We start from the raw sequence: 18,339 nt of genomic DNA, 5'->3' as shown, positions 1-18,339 counted from the left end.
GCACATAGCACAAATTTTGGAAGTCAAAATTGAAGTACTTACGCAAATGTTAGACAATTCTGATGAAAATTGAGGCCTCTAGGAGCTCAATAAGTCAAAAATGGGGATCGGTTTATATGGGGCCTATATCCAAATTTGAACCGATATGGAAAAAATTCCAATCCCCAACGACCTACACTGATAAGAAGCGTTGAAAAATTTCAAGCGGATATCTTTGTTTGTTCAAACGCTATCGTGATTTCGACAGACAGACATATCTAAATCGAATCAGAAAGAGTTTCTAAGCGTATCAATGGGAGTCTAGCACTCTGCTTCTAAGAGTGGAAACAAATGGACAAAGTCAAAATATTCTTACCACAGTGGTGTAGGGTGTAAAAATCTAAGTAAAGAGACAAATGTTGAGACAGAAGTTGTCATGGAATGACTAGTGGCAATTTCATTGGCTCACAAAATGCTAACATTTAGGTCTTCTATAATGCAAGATGCTAGAAGTTGAGTGCGAATGTGTATAAGCTGTCTTGTAAGGCCAACTTTCGTTAGAATTTTAGGGAAGAGCTACTGTTTTCCGCCGCTGGGTATATATATACTGCCCGATTTTCACTTCTAGAGCTACTGCAAGCGCATTTATTGACCAATTTTGCCAACATTTTGCACAACGCTTTCCTCGACGACTATCACAATGTCTATGAAGTTTGGTCGAAATCTGTTCAGATTTAGATATAACTCCAATATATATGTTTGTCCGATTTTGAGAAATTTTGCAATAAAGTGCTCATTTGTTAACCGATTCTCTCGAAATTTGGCAGGAGGGCTTTTTATCTTGACTCTCGACTTTAATATTGAATTTCACAGAAATCGGTTCAGTTTTAGATATAGCTCTCATATATATTTATCGTCCGATTTTCACTCCCAGAGCCACTGCAAGCGCATTTATTGAACAATTTTGCCAACATTTTGCACAACGCTTTTTTTGACGACTACCACAATGCCTGAGAAGTTTGCTCAAAATCGGTTCAGATTTAGATATAACTCCCATATATATGTTTGTCCGATTTTGAGAAATTTTGCAATAAAGTGCTCATTTGTTAACCGATTCTATCGAAATTTGGCAGGAGGGATTTTCTCTTGACTCTCGACATTAATATTGAATTTCATAGAAATCGGTTCAGTTTTAGATATAGCTCTCATATATTTTTATCGCCCGATTTTCACTCCCTGAGCCACAGTAAGCTCATTTATCGACCAATCTTGCCAACAATTTGCACAACGATTTCCTCGAAAACTATTACAACAGCTAAGAAGTTTGCTCGAAATCGGTTCAGATTTAAATATAGCTCCCATATATATGTTTGTCCGATTTTGAGAAATATTGCAATAAAATGCTCATTTATTAACCGATTCTCTTGAAATTTGGCAGGAGGGATTTTTTTCTTGACTCTCGATATTCCTGATGAATTTCATAGAAATCGGTTCAGATTCAGACATAGCTCTCATGTATATTTATTACCCGATTTTCACTCCCAGAGCTACAGCAAGCGCATTTATCGACCAATCTTGCCAAAATGTTGTACAATGGTTTCCTCGACGCCTACCACAATATCTAAGAACATTGTTCAAAATCGGTTCAGATTTAGATGCAGATCCCATATATATGTTCGACCGATTTTAGATAATTCTCAATAATGTTGTCAGTTATTACAGTACATATTTGCTCGAAATTTGATACGGAATGTTTAATAAACCATCCGAAAACATCCTCCGAGTTCCATCAAAATTGGTTCAAAATTAGACATAGATCCCACTTTGCTCTTGTAGGGTAGGTGTAGGTTAGTATACAATCGGATTTTGTTTCTCATGTTCTCGCCAGTATTCGAATTTCTAACAAAATATTGAATTGAATAACCCAAACTTGCTATGAAACTAACATATCCGCAAAGAAAGATAAAATCGGCCTTTAATAAGTGTTTTGGCAAGCAATCCAAAGCTCAGCACTTATTTTGTGATGAAAAGGTACCGTCGTCGATGGGTTCATTCCTGGACCCAGTAGCGACTATGATTTTCCATAAAAAATTTGAAAGTGTTTTTATCCTTTAATAAGTGTTTTGGCAAGCAATCCATAGCTCAGCACTTATTTTGTGATGAAAAGGTACCGTCGATGGGTTCATTCCTGGACCCAGTAGCGACTATGATTTTCCATAAAAAATTTGAAAGTGTTTTTATCCTTTCAAAGTTATAGAATTTTTTTTTGATTTTGGTTCACATCAAAGTGGTGTAGCAGATTAGCTTAGTAGTTTTGACTCATCTCACTACCGCATCAAATAAATTTCCAGAACTTTTCATTATAATCCTACATCTATATGTAATTAGGTACTTTAAATGTATGTCAAGAGTTGATTGGCATTCAATAGTTTTATGAAACGACAGTTTTATATTAAGCTTAGCTGAAATGACGAGTGGATTTAATTTAATACCAAAAGCCACATTTTATTATCTGGCCTGCTCATTAATATTAGCAATATTCACTTCTTAATTAGCCTGTCGCATTAAGATGAAAAAAACAAACCAAAACAATAGAATGAAGCGGTCTTTTGAATGACATGAAACATTTCTTTAGACTGAAATGTCAATGTTAATCTTAAGAATATTCTCGAAAATGTTGCTGAATATTCTCGAAAATGTTGCTGAAACAAATTTGACTCAATTGTGGAGGCGATGGATTTTTATATGATGGTTCTACTACATGCCATAGTTCAAGCAAATTCCAAAAATGTAGTAGATTTGTTGTTGACTTCTGGTGCCAACGGTAATATAATACGAGAAGCCAACCAAATTTAAATCCCTTTATAAATATGGAATGCCTACAATATCAAAAATTTTCGAGATATGATTTAGATTTATGCGACTTACCATTTTCTTGATTGGTGCTGAAAAAAAGAGAAAAGAGAAACATTTACTTGATTCTGTGCATGTAACAGTGTTTAAAGGAGAGTCTTTTAAAAGTTTTTCAATACTGTAAATCTCTGAAACTTTGAAAATTTGAAAATTTTGCCCTTGAACCTTCGACTAAGGAACAGGGGCAAACTTCTCTCATATCAGTGAGTGCAGTCCGATTCAAGCTTAAACTCATTGTTATATTGTACAAGCTGCTGGACAGGGCCCGCTCCGCTGCGCTTTCTTACACTCTCTTATTCTCTCTTGTGTGAGCCCTATATTGGCACGGTCAGGAAATAAGTCCTGTTTTGGGGTGCTGGTACGACCTTGCAGATATTTCGCCCCAATGTGGATATCATTGCTGTTGTCGGTCAATAGATCCGGTATGCGGGTATTTTTGGGGGTATATCAGATTAATGCTCCAGTCTCAAATTCCTTTCATTTGAGCCCCATATTGTTAATATTGGTTTATATTTCCTTTGACGGGTTTTGGAGCTGACACCCATAGATATCCGAACCTTAATAAGAATATCAAACTTATGTTTTTGATTTACTATTAACAAACAAGGTTAGGTTCAGTCGAGTGGGTTTCCCACCAAAGGTAAGCTCACTCGGAGGCCAGTCTGGCGCATTGTGATACCCTAGAACAAAAGGGAAGTGAAAGAAGATGTGATCCCTCATACTAGAAGTTATACACGAATAAAAGAAAGACTGGAGGAATGGAGTACCCAAGCGGGGCTGGAGAAACGCCCATCCCCACGCAAGCAGGGATGTACCTACGCCGGAGCTTTTGGCACCCACCCCCCTTTGGAACCAACCTGTTCTTTCAACAAATCTCAGGAGACCTACTAGAGGTACGTTCGCAAGTTCACCCAGATTACAGAAGAAACGACTCCCCAGAAAGTAAAGCCTACGTGCCTGCATACCCGGACATCAATACAGCAAGTGCTCAATAGTCTCCTCCTTATCCTAATCGAGGAAACTCCTGCAGATGTCATTGTGCTGTATTCCCCTGCGCGACGCCATGCGGCCTATGGCACAGTGTCTGGTTATGACCCCTGTCAAAGTACTCATCGACCTCTTATCGAACGCCAGCAACTCTCTCGTCCTCCTCCGGTCGATGACCGGCCATAGCGCATTTACAGTCCGGCAACCATCTACCGAGTCTTACCTCGTCACCGACGCCGCCCTGGCCATACCCTCTACTGTGTTAAGTAGTTCGACAAATGTAGCATAGACAAGACCGGTGACTGATCCGCCTGGCGCAGTTGAAGCCCTCCTGGCGACATCGCCTACATCCCTGCAGACTCGGACATGAACACAGCAAGTGGTCAATAGTCTCCTTTTCATCCTCATCGAGGTAACTCCTGCAGGAATCATTATGCTGTATTCCCATGCTCACCGCCATGCGGACTATGGCACAGTGTCCGATTATGACCCCTGCAAGGTTTTCATCGAGCTCTTATCGAACGCCAGCAACTATCTCGTACTCCTCCGGTTGATGACCGGCCATAGCGCCTTTGCAATTCGGCTACCATCCACCGAGTCCCAACTCGCCACCGACGCCGCCTTGGCTATCCCCTTTACTGTGTTCAGTAGCTCGACAAATGGAACGTAGGCAAAACCGGTGACTGGTCCGCCCGGCGCAGATCAACCCCTGCTGGAGTTCTCGTTCCTCTCATCCCCTCATGTCCAGGAACCCATGTCAGCTTCACATCGTGGGCCCGGAGCCTATCTAGGGACTCCAAACAATCCGTCACACATCTCAACCTCACCATCCTCGATCCTAAAGCCTTGAGCGCCGCCATTCCGTCCACATCTGAGTTTCGAGGGCTGTAAATGCCTTACCAGAATTTCCCTTGCGGCCACTGCATTGGCAAAGACCTCTGCCTGAAAGACTGTTCCCTCGTCCAGCAGTCTCAGAGACATACTGATATTGAGTGCATCAGAATACACCCCCAATCCAGTCCCTGAGTACATCTTGGAGCCATCCGTGTAGATCAAGGTCTCATTCATCTCAAGCACAGTATTCATCCTCCATTCATTCCTCCCAGGATGAATGGCACTGGTGACAGTTAGTCGGAGATCCTCCTCAGTCTACACTCCGCATTCATAAAACCCAGAATCGAACTGTGTATACCGGATTCGTAGTCAACTCCCAAAGACCAGTCATTTGATACGCATTTTGGGACGTTGGACATTCATGCCCGTTTTGGGAGTTTTTGGGGTTGGGGAGGCCCCAAAGACACCTTGGACCAAATTCTTATAACATAATTACATGCTATAACTTCTTAACACCTTTTATTTGATATCCATATTGTCCCAATTGGCAAATATGCCCTGCTGTAAAGTTTTGGGGGTGCGGAGGCCCGTTAGACACCAAGAAATAAATTTTTATGTCAGATTTGTACTCTACTTTTAAATACCTGTTATTTGATACCCATATAGCCCAAAACGGTGAAAGAGTTATGTTGTAGGTTTTTTTTGGGGGGTGGGGGCCCCCCGAACACTTTGGATGAAATTTGTATACCAAGTCTGTACTCTACTCTTAAATACCTTTCGTTTGATACCCATATTGCCCCAGTCGGTAAACATGTCCGTCCTGTGGGTTTTTTGGGGTGGGGAGTCCCCCAAGTTATTTTACCCCACCTTTTTTTTTTGCTAATTTAATAGGTGTAGCCATCTTCGAGATCCCCCCCTCCCCCCGTGGTCCAGCTCAAACGGCTCAAGCTAGAATCACGAAATTTTGCACGAGGTCTTGGGCCAAAGGCACGTGCTCTACTCTTAAATACCTTTCGTTTGATACCCATATTGTCCCAATCGGTAAACATGTCCGTCCGATGGGTTTTGGCTGTTTAACCCAAATTTTTTTTTACCAATTTCGTGTTTTTGGGGTATCATAAGGTGGCATACGTCCTCTCACTTTAATCGGTGCACCCATCTCCGAAATCTGGCTTTTTTGAAAATGAGGTAAGGGGGAGGGTCCCACTCGGGGGAGGGTCCCACTCGGGGGAGGGTCCCACCCGGGGAGGGTCCCACTCGGGGAGGGTCCCACCTGGGGAGGGTCACAACCCGGGGAGGGTCCCACCCGGGGAGGGTCCCACCCGGGGAGGGTCCCACCCGGGGAGGGTCCCACTCAGGGAGGGTCCCACTCGGGGAGGGTCCCACCTGGGGAGGGTCACAACCCGGGGAGGGTCCCACCCGGGGAGGATCCCACCCGGGGGAGGATCCCACCCGGGGGAGGATCCCACACGGGGGAGGATCCCACACGGGGGAGGATCCCACACGGGGGAGGGTCCCACCCGTAGCCCAGCCTAAACGGCTCAATCTAGAATCATGAAATTTTGCACGAGGTCTTGGGCTATAGGCATGGGATGAGGCTGGATTTGGTGATATTCCTACGTTTTTGTACTAAAAAGTACGAATTCTAGCCCAGCGCGAACGGAAAGGGCTAGAATTATGTTATTGGGCTCAAATTAAAGAGCCCAATAACATAATTAAGGTTTAGTAAAATCAATTTTGAAAGATCGTGGGAGAAATAGTACGTTTAGGACCGAAATTGGTACTATTTGGTACTTTCTTTGTAAACTGAACTGGGTGACTATAAGAGTTATTGGAAATTTGTGAATTTTGGTACTAAAAAAAGTACCAACAAGATACGAAATGGGTGAACTTTGTGCAGGTCGGATGGATAGAGGTAGAATTTTGTAATATGAAATTTGACATTTTGAAATATGAAAAAGACATCTGGTGCCAAAGGATGAGGGTGAAAGAAAGAATGGAAAAATAGAACTGGTAACGGGAGAATACGTACGTTTGGTACCATTTGGTACTTTCTGTACAGATGGAGTGAGAGGTCTGAAATTTGGTATATACATACAACAAGGACAAATATGATGGGTGACTATGATCTTTTTACAATTCGTACATTTTGGTACCAATATTGTTACCATTTGGTACTTCCTGTGCAGATGGAGCTGGAGGTCTGAAATTTGGCATGTAGGTAAAAAACTTAGAAATATATGATGAGCGACTAAATGATTTGTTCAAAAATCGAACACTTTGGTATCAAAATTGGTACTATTTGGTACTTTCGTTATAGTTGGAGCTAGAAGTCCGAAGTTTCGCATGTAGGTACGACTAAGAAATAAATGAGGGATGTGGTACCAAAAGTGGTACCACTTGGTACTTCCTCATAGATGGTCTGAAGGTCTGAAATTTGGCATGAAAGTAAAACTCAGAAATATATGAAGGTGTCGAAATTATATTTCACAATTCAAACATTTTGGTACCAAAATTAGTACTATAAGGTACTTTTTATAGTTGGAGCTATAGGTCCAAGATTTGGCATGTAGGTACAACTAAAGAAATAAATGACGGATGACTAAATGATGTATACAAAATTCGTACTATTTGGTACCCACTTGGTACTTTCTTCATAGATTCTTTGAATATCTGAAATTTGGCATCTAGGTATGTATACGATAGGTGACTAAATGTTCTATTAAAAATTTGTACATTTTGGTACCAAATTGGTACCATTTCGTACGTTCTGCATAGATGGAGCTAGAGGTCTGGAATTCGACATGTAGGTACAAGAAGGAAATATATAATGGATGACTAAATGATCCATACTAAATTTGTATATTTTGGTACCAAAAAGTGCGAAATAACTTATCTTCGCCAACAGCGAATGGGGACTGCTAAAATTAAGCAATTTGACAAACATTATAGCAGTCTTGACAAAAATACGACATGTGGAAGAAAATGTACTATTTGAAAGAATATATTGGGCGACTAGAAGATATCTTTTATTCCTATATATTGGTACTCAAACGTATTAGATGGTACTTTCTTAACGGAGTGAGCTAAAGCTCTCAAAATTTGGTAACCAGTACAAATTGAGTTTAAATTTTGGGTGACCAGAATATTATTCAAAATCGTACATTTGGGACAGATGAAAGTCTATAATTGTATGCATAAAATATTATCTTCGAACATCATTAAAAACAAAAAGGAGGGGATTTCCTTAAAGAACCAAAACGAAATTAATCTAAGATCAACATTTTGGATTAAATCGTAGTTGAGACGTGCGGTTTCACTTAAGCCCCTCTGAGTGGGCAAGCTTATACCCACGTTTGCACCCCTTGCTGATTTATTATGTGGTAAGGGTGTCAACAAGGCCATTAAGATCCCACTAACGGCATCATATAGTGGAATAATTTTCACGCTCTGTTGCATTATGCTACACCATGTCTACATTAAGGAATTTAAACAAGCATTAAAGTAGACAATTTGAGCATAATGCATTTCATTTTATAACGTGAACTATTTAATCCCTCTTATGATGCTATGAGAAATCTCATTGAAGAAAAAAGGAGTTTTGTGCAAAAGAAAAATAAAAATTATAACATTTTTCTGCCAATGTAACTTTCTTCAAAAGAAAAGCAAAACCATAAGCATTATGGCTTTCATTTTCAATCAAAACGCTGGCGCTTAAGTCTTGGCGCTTGCGCACATTTCTCTTCATTATTAGCAACACTTTTCTCAAGATGTTTGCCGTGCGAAAAAGTTGGAAGTGTTGCCGCATCATTAAATAACGATGCGAGGGAGAGTTAAAGCCTCTTGCAGCGCCAGTTGAATTGGTGCAAATAAATGACAATATATTAGTTTTTATTTGTATCGTATTCAAGGGCTTTTCAATAGAAATGATGATTTTTTTTAAAGTTATTTAATCAATAAATTACGCCCTCTAGCGGCTCAAGACGTATAATGGGGAAATATGGGAGCTATATCAGGTTTCAGACCGATTCAGTCCATACTACGCAAGTATATTAGAAGTCACAGAAAAAGTCACGGCGTAAAATTTCAGCCAAATCGGATAAATTTACGCCCTCTAGAGGTACAAGAAGTATAATCGGGAGATTGGCTTATATCGAAGCTATATCAGGATATAGACCGATTTGGACCGTACTTGACACAGTTTAATGAAAGTCATAGCAAAACACTACATGTAAAATTTCAGCCAGACAGAAAAAAAATTGCGGCTTCCAGGGGCTCATGAAATCAAGTTGTGAGATCGGCTTATATGGGAGCTAAATCAGAGTAAAGACCGATTTGGACCGTCGTTGACACAGTTGTTGGAAATCATAACGGAAAACCACATGCAAAATTTCAGCCAAATCGGACAAAAATTACGGATTCCAGGTGCTCAAGAAGTCAAATCTGGAGATATAGCCCATTTGCAATCCCCAAGGATCTATATCGATATTGAGTATCTGTGCAAAATTTCAAGCGGCTAGCTTTACGCGTTCAACCGCTATCGTGATTTCGATAGACGGACGGACGAACGGACGGACATGGCTAGATCGACTCAGAACGACGAGACGATCAAAAATATATATACTTTATGGGGTCTTAGATGAATATTCCGAGATGTTACAAACGGAATGACTAGATTAGTATACTTCCATCCTAAGGTGGTGGGTATAAAAATGAAATTGTTGCGCTTTGTTTGTTTGTCTCTTCCGTATAGACTCAAAAACGGTATAGTTAGTACTAAATATTTTGATAACCGTATAGGAGTCGAACCCTGCTCCATACCACCATTTTCAAAAACTCCAGATCTCCGAGATAGGTACACCGATTTAAGCGAAATTTCGCTTGCCTTCTTATAGTACCGAAAAACACGAAATTGGTATAAAATTTTGGTATCAAAAAACCTGGGGGGACGCCCCACCCGAACGGACAGGTTTATCGATTGGGACAGTATGGGTATCAAATGAAAGGTAATTTAAAGTAGAGTACGAACTTGGCATAAAAATGTCACCTTTAATGTCGGGAGGTCCCCCCCACCCAAAAAGACACTTTAACCGCTTTGGGCGGTACCCATACCAAATTAAAGTTATATAAAAGTAGAGTACATATATGACATACAAATTGTATTCCTTAGTGTCTGAGGAGCCTCCCCACCCCCCAAAACTACCACGCAGGACATATTTACCGATTGGGACAATATAGATATCAAATGAAAGGTATTTCAAATTGCAGCAAAAATCTGATGTAAAAATTTATTCCTTAGGTGCTTCCACAACCCCTCAACAGGACATATTTGCCGATTGGGACAATACGGCTATGAAAGGTGTTTGAAAGTTTAGTACACATCTGTTATAAGAATTTAGTCCAAGGCGTCTACGGGGCCTTCCTAACCCCAAAACCCCCGAAACGGGCACGAATGTCCAACGTCACAAAATGCATATCAAATGAAAGGCCTTTGGGAGATGACTACGAATCTGGTATACACATTTGGGAGAGATTCTGGGACCGGCCCACTAAATACCCTTCAATAGGACGTGTAGTTCGATCGGGATAATGTGTTCTATGTCAGTAGAGTTCGAATCTAATGTTGATATAAGGATTCAAGAATCTGGGTAACGTCCTGCCGTCCAGCCGCTCAACAGGACATGTATGTCGCGACAATTAAGGACTCAAATAAATTGTCTTTGGGTCTTAGCATGAGACGAAGCGACCCTCTCCTTGCAATTAAAACAACACTAAGGTCATGTAGGACGAACAAGAATATATTAAACTCAAATGAAAGGATATGTCGAAGGGCTCCCTATACCAACCAAAAAATTAAAAGGCATTAAAAATAATGTATGAAGGACGATCAGAATCTAATAGGACAGCAATAAAAGGTACTTGGTAGTAAAATAGAAAATAGGAATAGGAATAGGAAAAATTAAAAAAAAAACATAAAATTCAGAAAAATTCATGAAATCTTTATTTGAATCGATAGTACGGTCCGTATATGTTTGAAGACCATTTCATGCAAATGTTGACCGTGACTGTGCCTCAAATGGTCCATCCGCTTAGTCCAATCTTGGCATACTCTAGCATCCCATGAACAAATGTTTCAATGTTGTCTTCCAATACGTAAATTGAAGCGGGTTTGTTTGTATAGACATGAGCTTTAACATAGCCTCACCAAAAATAGCCTGAAGGCGTTAAATCGCAATTGGTCGGTTCCGAACGTGAACTCGCCTTCCAATAAGTCCATTGTAACGTGTGTTGTGTGGCATATGGCAGCGTCTTGTTGAAATCTCATGTCATGCAAGTGAAGCTCTTGCATTTTGGGCAAAAATAAGTTGGATATCATCTCATGGCAGCGCTCACCATTCACAGTTACATTACGATTCGCATTATCTTTGAAGAAGTACGGTCCAATGGTGGCACTCGCCCATAAACCCCACTAAACTGTGATTTTTTCGGGATGCATTGGTAGCTCTTGAAATGCTTCTGGCTGATCTTCACTCCAAAATCGACAGTTCCGCTTATTTACGTACCTATTGAGCCAGAAACAGAGTACGCGTTGTCTGTTTGTAAGTTTGTTTGTTTGGTTAAATTATAGCAATATATAGCTCAAAATTTGGTTTTTGGGAGTAGAATATGAATCTCATATCCACTTTCGGTGCAAAGGGTTTGGCTACTCCAATCCACCACCAACACCAAGAGAATGAAGCAGATCTAACATCCAAACTTTAATGGGCGGACCCCATTATAATTTTCAAATGGTAGGCACCGTCCGACAAAAATCGGACGGTGCCTACTTTATAACACCCTACACCTACCCTTTAGATACAAAGTGGGAGCTATGTCTAATTCTGAAACAATTTTGATGGACATCGTCGGATGTTTTCAGATGGGTTATTAAACAATCCCTATCACATTTCGAGCAAATATGTTCAAATTATAAAAACTACGGTTCACAAATGACAACGTTGTTGCAAATTACCCAAAATTTGACGAACATATATATGGGAGCTATATCTAATTCTAAACCGATTTCGAGCAAACTTCTCAGACTTCTCATGTGGTACTCGTCGAGAAAAGCGTTGTGCAAAATTTTGGCAAGATTGCTTAAAAAATGCCCTTGCAGCGGCTCTAGAAATGAAAATCGAGCGATATACATACATGACAGCTATATCTAAATCTAGCCCAATTTCTATTAAATTCACCAGCAATGTCGAGAGTCATAAGAAAATCTTTCCTGCCAAATTACGAGAGAATCGGTTAACAAATGAGCGCGTTGGGCCAATAAATCCGCTTTATGTGACTCTAGGAGTGAAAATCGAGCGATATATATATATATGACAGCTATATATAAATCTGGGCCGATTTCTATGAAACTTACCACTAATATCGAGAGTCATAAAAAAATCCTTCCTGCCAAATTTCGAGCGAATCGGTTTACAAAGTAACTCTCTATTGCAATATTTCTCAAAATCGGACGAAAATATATATGAGAGCTATACCTAAATCTGAACCGACTTTTTCCAATTTCAATAGGCTTTGTCTCTAGGCCGAAAAACATGCCCATACCAAATTTAAAGACGATCGGATGAAAATTGGGACCTGTACAGACAGAAGGACATAGCTAAATCGAATCAGAAAGAGATTCTGAGTCGATCGGTCGGTCGATCAGTCGGGTGTTACAAACAGATGCACTAAGTTATAATACCCTGTACCACATTAATGGTGTATGGTATAACAAGTAAGAGCATGCTAAGTTCGGCCGGGCCAAATCTTATATACCCTCCACCATTAATAGCATTTGTCGAGTTCTTTGCGCGGTATCTCTTATAGGCAAACAAAGAATAATGAAAAAGAACTGTTATGCTATTGGAGCTATATCAAGTTATATTCCGATTCGAACCATAAATGAATAGCATGCTGAACATTGTAGAAGTCTTTGTGTAATATTTCAGTTCATTCGGATAAGAATTGCGCCTTGTAGGGGCTCAAGAAGCAAAATCGGTAGATCGGTTCATATGGGAGCTCTATCAAGCTATAGATCGATTCAGACCATATTGAACATGTACGTTAAAGGTCATCGGAGAAGCCGTTGTACAAAATTTCTGCCAAATCGGATGAAAATTGCGCCCTCTAGAGGCTCAAGAAATCAAGATCCCATATCGGTTTATATGGCAGCTATAGCAGTTTATCAACCGATTTGAACCATACTAAGCGCAGTTGTTAGAAGTAACAGCAAAACGACACGTGCGAAATTACAGCCACATCGGATAAGAATAGCGCCCTCTAGTGGCTCAAGAAGTCAAGATCCAAGATCGGTTTATATGGCAGCTATACCAGTTTATCAACCGATTTGAACCATACTAAGCACAGCTGTTGTAAGTAACAGCAAAACAACACGTGCAAAATTACAGCCACATCGGATAAGTATTGCGCCCTCTAGTGACTGAAGAAGTCAAGACGCAAGATCGGTTTATATGGCAGCTATACCAGTTTATCAACCGATTTGAACCATACTTAGCACAGTAAAAAAACAAACAGCAAAACACCACATGCAAAATTACAGCCAAATCGGATAAGAATTGCGCCCTCTAGTGGCTGAATAAGTCTAGATCCAAGATCGGTTTATATGGCAGCTATACCAGTTTATGAACCGATTTGAACCATACTTAGCACAGTCAAAAAACAAACAGCAAAACACCACATGCAAAATTACAGCCACATCGGATAAGAATAGCGCCCTCTAGTACCTCAAGAAGTCTAGATCCAAGATCGGTTTATATGGCAGCTATACCAGTTTATGAACCGATTTGAACCATACTTAGCACAGCTGTTGTAAGTAACAGCAAAACACTGCGTGCAAAATTTCATCAATTCGGATGAGAATTGCGCCCTCTAGAGGCTCAAGAGGTCAAGATCCCAGATCGGTTTATATGGCAGCTATATCAAAACATGGACCAATTTGGCCCATTTACAACCCCAACCGACTTACACTAATAAAAAGTATTTGTGCAAAATTTCCTAGTGCCTAGGAGTCACAAGCTGTGAACTATATAAAAAATCCGCAATTACTTTTTGGGCAACCCAATATTTCCTTCTATAGACCAAACACATACACCAATTAATTAACTTTTATCATTAAACTTCCATTAGCTGACTTCAATCATTGTAAGCCAATGAATTCTTAGAAGTGATTCTTAAAAAAAAAAAACAAAAGCCAACAAAATCACCCACAATAATAATTAACTTTTAACCAAATCCGGCAAAAGGAAGATAGTTGTTATTCAGGTGCCGGCTACAAAAAGTGTTTCATAACAAAAAAACACCAAACGGCAGTGATGTTTTGCATACTTGTCCACACAAATGATACAAAAAGAAATAAACCAACACAGATTTAATTAACTTTTTTATTTCAAACTCGAGTTATATGCAAAAGCAAAAAAAAAAATAAAAACAATTTTAAATTAGCAACGAAAGGAGAAGAAGAAGAAACAGATCTGCCACAAAAACACAATACAAAAAAAAAAACAATTAAAAAAAATAAGTTCGGCCGGGCCGAATCTTATATACCCTACACCATGGATCGCATTTGTCGACTTCTATGCGCGGTATCTCTTTTTAGACAGACATAGAATATTGAATAAGAACTGTTATGCCATTGGAGCTATATCAAGTTATAGTCCGATTCGGACCATAAATGAATGCTGAACATTGTAGAAGTCATAGTGTAACATTTCAGTTCATTCGGATAAAAATTGCGCCTTGTAGGGGCTCCAGAAGCAAAATCGGGATATGGGAGCTGTATCAAGCCATTGATCAATTCAGACCATAATAGACACGTATGTTGAAGGTCATGAAAGAAGCCGTTGTACAAAATTTCAGCCTAATCGGATGAGAATTGCGCCTTCTAGAGGTTCAAGAAGTCAAGATCCCAGATCGGTTTATATGACAGCTCTATCAGGTTCTATACCGACTTACGCCATACTTAGCACAGTTATTGGATGGCATAACAAAACACCTCATGCAAAATTTCAGCCAAATCAGATGAGAATTGAGTGCTCTATTGGCTCAAGAAGTCAAGATCCAAGATCGGTTTTTATGACAGCTATACCAGATTATAAACCGATTTAGTTGTTGAAAATGATATCAAAACACTACGTGCCAAATTTGAGTTCAATCGGACGAGAATTCCACCCTCTAGAGGCTCTAGAAGTCAAGATCCAAGATCGGTTGATATGGCAGCTATATCAAAACATGGACCTGTTTAAACCTTACACAGCGTAGTTGTTGGAAGTGCTACCCAAAACTTCACACTGCAAAACTTCAGTAAAATCGGATAAGAAATGCTCCCTCTAGGGGCTCAAGAAGTCAAGACCCAAGATCGGTTTATATGGCAGCTATATCAAAACATGGACGGACATGGCTAGATCGCCTTAAAATGACATGAAGACCAAGAATATATATACCTTATGGGGTCTTAGACGCATATTTTGAGGTGTTACAAACAGAATGACGAAATTAGTATACCCCTATCCTATGGTGGAGGGTATAATTAAGTAAACACCATAAGGCATGGCATACGAAACAAATGGGAGACGATTGACGGCAGGGTTGAGTGAGCCGCTGAATGAATAAAACATTACAAACAAATAAACCGGAATTGCGATAAAGTGAATTTATGGTAAATGCGAAAATTTTCTATCCAACGAGGAAATCGTAAATCGCTGAGCTAAGCTGTGGATGCCGTGCCACACAAAGTTATAGCCTCAAAGAGCCTCAAGACAAAAGAAAATGTGGAATGCAAAGAAACCCACTAGCAAAGTTCCAACGCCAAAAGGCTATATCTATGGCATAAGACAATTAATTAGCATTTCTAAAAGCAAACTACAGTTTTAGTTCCACTATCGAGTGATTTACAACCCAGAAATACTCCACATTTAATTCTCAAAATATTTGCATTTTATTGATGTGTTATCCAAAATAGCAGTCGTACATGACCAGAGTCATGCTAAGAAGAGGTGTTGAGATATGTACCCAAACATTTTATTACACCTGGTCGACCATTGAAGACATATGGCATCTATTAATTTGTTTTCCAAACAAATTAATTTATTTATGCATGCTAACGAAAAAACTGAGATCAACAAAAACCAGCAGCTCCATAAATTATTATTGGAGGGAAGACCCTAGAGACAGACGTTAGCTGTTGTTGTTTTTTTTTTTTTTTTCTTTGGGAGTTATGACCTTGAATTTTTACTCATTGAATCGATAAAAATTAACATTCATCTGCTACAAAGTGTCAAGTCTACATGCGATAGCATCTGCCGCTGCTACAGCTCCCCAACTGAGCAGCAGCGGCTAACAGCGTCAATTAAAGCGCAACGGAGCCGAATATTTGTGTGCTCATGCGCAGCCCAAAGACATGACGAAAAAGAAAACAAAACCCGAAATTTTGTTAATAGAAAAAAAAAAAAACTAGACAACAAGCTAATAAAATTTTGCCAAGTGCAAAACAGGGTTACATTTTTGACCTTCTGCAATGATTTGAAAAAATCTATAGAAATTTTTCTTTCGCGGGAAAACAAACCAATGATAAAGGCCCTATTTTCACCAACCAAATGGCGCAAAAATTAAGGAATTTCAGTGTTAAATCGGAAGGTCGGTTTATATGGGAGAAGTATCAAAATTTGAAACGAAATGGCCCATTAGGCGATCTGTGAAAAATTTGAAGCGAATACCTTCGTTCGTTAGAATGCTATCGTGCTAACGAAGAATGGAAAAACCGAAAGATGGATGGAAGGACGGACGGCCTGAAGGGCGAACAGAAAGACAACTATAAGCACGGATGGATGGGTAGGAAGGTCGATATGGCAAACATATTTTCATACACGAAATGGCCATAGCCGTACGCCTGAATACGAATTCAGCAAGAATATAAAAAAAAAATTCTTCAGTGGCTATTCTCTACTAATGCTGGCGACACTTGTGAAGTACTGTGCCATCTGAAATAAGTAACAGGTAAAAGTGTGCCAAGTTCGGCCGGGCCGAGTCTTATATACCCTCCACCATGGAACGCATTTGTCGAGTTCTTTTCCCGGCATCTGTTCTTAGGCAAAAAACCGGACCACAATTAAATTATATGTTGGAGACCTGAGTAAAATGTCAGCCAATTCGAATAAGAATTGCGCCCTTTGGGGGCTCAAGAAGTAAAATAGAGAGATCGATTTATATGGAAGCTGTATCAGGCTATAGACCGATTCAGAGCATAATAAACACGTATGTTGATGGTCATGAGAGAATCCGTCGTACAAAATTTCAGGCAAATCGGATAATAATTGCGACCTCTAGAAGTCAAGTTCCCAGATCGGTTTATATGGCAGCTATATCAGGTTATGAACCGATTTGAACCTAACTTAGCACAGCTGTTGGAGGTCATAGCGAAACACGTCGTGCAAAATTTCAGGCAAATCGGATAATAATTGCGACCTCTAGAGGCTCAAGAAGTCAAGATCCCAGATCGGTTTATATGGCAGCTATATCAGGTTATGAACCGATTTGAACCTAACTTAGCACAGCTGTTGGAGGTCATAGCGAAACACGTCGTACAAAATTTCACTCAAATCGGATAAGAATTGCGTCCTCTAGAGGCTCAAGAAGTCAAGACCCAAGATCGGTTTATGTGGCAGCTATATCAATATATGGACCGATTTGAACCATACTGGGCACACTTATTGGATATCATAACAACACACGTCGTGCAAAATTTCATTCCATTCGGTTAAGAATAGCGCCCTCTAGAGGCTGAACAAGTCAGACCCAAGATCGGCTTATATGGCAGCTATATCAGGTTATGAACCGATTTGAACCTAACTTAACTCTTGGAAGTCAAGACCCAAGATCGGTTTATATGGCAGCTATATCAATTTATGGACCGATTTGAACCATACGTGGCACAGCTGTTGGGGGTCATAACGAAACACGTCATGCGAAATTTCATTCCAATCGGATAATAATTGCGCCCTCTAGAGGGTCAAGAAATCAAGACCCAAGATCGGTTTATATGACAGCTATATCAGGTTATAGACTGATTTGAACCACTCTTGGCATAGTTGTTGGATATCATGACAAAACACGTCGTGCGAAATTTCATTCCAAACGGATAAGAATTGCGCACTCTAGAGGCTCTAGAAGTCAAGACCCAAGATCGGTTTATATGGCAGCTATATCAAAACATGGACCGATATGGCCCATTTACAATCCCAACCGACCTACACTAATAAGAAGTATTTGTGCAAAATTTCAAGCGGCTACATTTAATCCTTCGAAAGTTAGCGTGCTTTCGACAGACAGACGGACGGACATGGCTTGATCGACATAAAATGTCTCGGCGATCAAGAATATATATACTTTATGGGCTCTTAGACGAATATTTCGAGTAGTTACAAACAGAATGACGAAATTAGTATACCCCCATCCTATGGTGGAGGGTACAAAAAGGTTTTAATTTTGGCTGAGCCGAACTTTGGATACCCACCAACTCGGGTATATATGAAAACCACATTTCGTCAAAATCCGGTGAAAATGCATACCTTATGC

At 40.0% G+C, this 18,339-nt stretch overlaps 1 protein-coding gene and 1 long non-coding RNA gene across 7 annotated transcripts in view; one reads left to right on the top strand and one right to left on the bottom strand.

Moving 5' to 3' along the window:
• Positions 1–18,339, top strand: part of LOC106086479 (nucleolar protein dao-5) — a 151,798-nt gene that overhangs the window by 87,284 nt on the left and 46,175 nt on the right. The gene's annotated exons all lie outside the window — the stretch shown is intronic.
• The window catches only part of LOC131998582 (uncharacterized), a 211,953-nt gene that overhangs the window by 162,566 nt on the left and 31,048 nt on the right, over positions 1–18,339 (bottom strand). Inside the window, exon 2 of the long non-coding RNA XR_009396368.1 lies at positions 2,908–2,924. This is a non-coding gene — a long non-coding RNA (uncharacterized LOC131998582). The remainder of the gene's footprint in view (positions 1–2,907; positions 2,925–18,339) is intronic.

Source organism: Stomoxys calcitrans, chromosome 1, assembly GCF_963082655.1.
Source record: "Stomoxys calcitrans chromosome 1, idStoCalc2.1, whole genome shotgun sequence".
NCBI lineage: Eukaryota > Metazoa > Arthropoda > Insecta > Diptera > Muscidae > Stomoxys > Stomoxys calcitrans.
This window is presented reverse-complemented; position numbering and strand designations above follow the sequence as displayed.